We start from the raw sequence: 3,432 nt of genomic DNA, 5'->3' as shown, positions 1-3,432 counted from the left end.
GCGGATGGTGGGTCGAGTAGTCTCCCCAAATGGGCTTGCATACATTCATTGGTATTTCATGTGATATTGAAATGGGCTTGCATACATCCATTGACATTACATGTGATATTGAAATGGGCCTAAGGGCCATACCGTTTACAGTAAAGGCTTCGGCCTAGTGATTTGATTTATGAAAAGGCTTCGGCCCAGTATATGTCAAGACTAAATAAGGCTTTGGCCCAGATTGTAATGATACTGTGTTTTCACTGTTTGTTTGTTATTGGGATTACACACTGAGTTTTCGTAAACTCACCCCGCTTCTAACTGCAGGGTAATCCTTAAGCTTAGATGGTTTGAGTCATGAGGACTTGGAGATGGCCACACTACTATTTCTTTCTTTTTAATTGCAATAAGTAGCCGATTTATTTCTTTATAAGTTTTATCTTATTAATATTATTATTTAGTTTTGGGTTGTAATAAGGCCATTTTAATTATTTTTCTGGGATTATTTTATTTTATACCCTATATTTTTCTGATAACAATATGAGTTAAACCTAGGACGCGTTTCCAAAATGATAATTGTTTTCAAAATAACGCAACGATACAATTAATCGGTTTATCAAAAATATCTACTTAAATGAATTCCAACTCGTTTTTCTCAAAACCTAACCTAGCACCAAAGTGTGGCAATGGTTGTGGGCATGTCTAGGATTGGATCCAATCAAGAGCTTGGTACTTAAGCAGCCTTCATGGCTCACCTCCTGTGTTTTGGATACCTACCTGGTGCACAGCTTCCATTCATTTTATTAACTTAGCAAAGACTATCTTTTAAAACACTAAGAAGGACGTTGAAAGAGGCATGGGTTTTCTTAAAAACTTCAATGTGACACGTCAGATCCGGCCATAACATCTGGGCCGGGTTTGGGGTGTTACATTTACAGTTCAATGCAATATACGTAACATTATTCAGTAATTTCACAGTTCAATTCGGTATTCATAACAATATTCAATATCCCATAATTCAGTTCAGTATCAATCTCAATTTTAATGCCCAATCACAAATTTTATCAGTTCATTAAATACTTACCTTAAAATACTAATCACACATTCATATTAAATTAAACACATATTAATTATAAAGCTTGAGTTATAGTGATACAAACCAGAATTCTCTTCGGATTTAATCTTCGACGATCTTTCCTTTTCCTTTTTGGGTTGATGCTTCAAGCTCGATATTAGCTACGAAAAATTAAAGTAATTTCACAGTTATTAGCATAACACAATTTAAATGCTGAAATTTTTATCTAACTTTTACTTTAATTCCAATTTAATCCCAACTAAACCTATATATTTTTCTTTCTCAATTCATACCTTTTTGCTACTCAATTTCTTGCCAAACTCACATCTAACTATTTAATTTTTATCATATTTCCATAATTTCAAATTTATTTCAATTTAATCCCTAAAACTCAAAACTTATAACTTAGTTTACAATTCAATCCTTTATTCAATTCCAATCAAAATTTCTATCAAATAAACCCTCAATTCCATCATTTGTTCAACATAAACCCTAGTAAAAAATCTATTAACTTTCAAAATTTCAACTTAAATTCAACAAAACTTTATTCTAAAGCTTCTAAAACATCAAAATTAAAAGAAAAGGTCGAGGCATATGTCCTTACCGGTGCTCTAACTGTATAGTCTTTGTTGCTCCTCGGCTACCACTGACATTTCTAGAAGGTTGAGGCGATCTACCCCTCAAAACTAGATTACTCGGCTTTGTAATCTTATCAATGTCTTTTTCTATCTTCTTTGGATAATCTATAAGAAAATGATAAGTGAACCACATCTCGCATAATTAAGTGGAGTTGCATGCAACCTTAGAAATAAGGCAACATAAATCTACCGGATTAGAGTCAAATCTAATAAGGAAATCAATAGATCGAGTTAATGCGACGATAGGGGTTTTAATTAGAAAGAGATTTCAATTAATCAACCTAGAGTCAGTTATTTTTACTCTCGAAAGAGATATTAATATAATTTAGGGATTTCTACGGATCAAGTCGAATGAATACATCATTTAATTCAGATTTAAAATAATAAGTGAAGTCTAGGTGGATTCTTTCCTGGATATTATCTCTCTCATAAGTTTTCTTTGATTATTTTCCCAACTCGCTCTCTGTCATTTAGTAATTAGTTTAGTTAAAATTAGAATTTAAAACAAAACTTTTAATTTATAGGCTAGATAATAAAAAGATAGTAATTACTAATACTTTTAGTCCTTGTGGATACGATATTCCTGTCTCACCGTAGCTATACTACCATTCGATAGGTGCCCTTGCCTTTGTCATATTTTAGTTAGTTTGTGATGTCATCAAGTTTTTGGTGCCATTGCTGGGGACTAAGATATTAGGAACGCTTAATTTTTATTAAGTTAGCCATTTTTATTTTTCATTGCATTTTATTTTTGTTTTATTTATTTTAATTTACTAACTTTTTCTTTTATTTGCTTCTGGTAGGTTCCTTTAGTTTATGACTATTACGACCTCTTGTGTTCGGTAGTGAGATCGAAAGCATAGCTCGTAAAAATCATAAAGAAGCGAGGCAAAATCAACAGAGTACACTAGAAGAGCAAGAGGACGTTATTACTTAAGAGATAACAGAAAATCAAAATAATCAGTTACCTCCTGTGGTTGCTATAAATCCTGTAAATCAGAATCCTGCTCCTCGTACTATGAACGATTATGCCAAGCCCAATTTAACTGGGGCCAAGTCGAGTATTGTTAGACCTGCTGTTGCTGTAAATAAGTTTTAGCTGAAACGTAACACTATTCAAATGATTCAATAGTTTGTTCAGTTTGATGGTTTGCAGGATGAAGACTCAAATACTCATTTGGCCAATTTCTTAGAGTTCTGTAACACTTTCAAGATAAATGGCATTTCTGATGACTCCATTCACCTTCAATTGTTTCCTTTTTCATTGAGGAATAAGGCTAAATAGTGGTTGAACTCTTTACCACGAGGTTCTATCACTACTTGGGACCAAATGACCGAAATTTTTTTACTGAAATATTTTCTACCGGCCAAGATAGCCAAGCTGAGTAATGATATCTCTTCCTTGTTACAGATGGATTTGAAGACCATCTATGATGCATAGGAGAGATATAAGGACTTATTGAGAAGGTGCCCTCACCATGGGTTACCTTTATGGCTACAGGTTCAAACTTTTTACAATGGTTTGAACCCTTCAACTAGGCAATTGATAGATGTATCCGCTGGGTGGGACTCTAAATAATAAAACACCTGAAGAGGCTTATGAGTTTATAGAGGAGATGTCACTGAATAATTATCAGTGGCAAGTCATGAGAACTAAGCCAACAAAGGCAGTCGGTGTTTTTAACGTAGACGCGGTCACCATGTTAGCAAACCAGGTAGAGCTTTTAAGTAAGAAAA

At 33.7% G+C, this 3,432-nt stretch overlaps 1 non-coding gene across 1 annotated transcript; it reads right to left on the bottom strand.

The window, feature by feature from the left end:
- Window positions 1–3,073: 3,073 nt before the first annotated feature.
- On the bottom strand, window positions 3,074–3,180 carry LOC128280937 (small nucleolar RNA R71). Its single transcript, XR_008271155.1, has one exon. It is a non-coding gene; the product is annotated as a small nucleolar RNA R71 (small nucleolar RNA).
- Window positions 3,181–3,432: the final 252 nt, after the last annotated feature.

Source organism: Gossypium arboreum, chromosome 9 (assembly GCF_025698485.1).
Source record: "Gossypium arboreum isolate Shixiya-1 chromosome 9, ASM2569848v2, whole genome shotgun sequence".
NCBI lineage: Eukaryota > Viridiplantae > Streptophyta > Magnoliopsida > Malvales > Malvaceae > Gossypium > Gossypium arboreum.
Note: the sequence above shows the minus strand (reverse complement) of the source record. Positions and strands in the feature narration are given on the sequence as shown.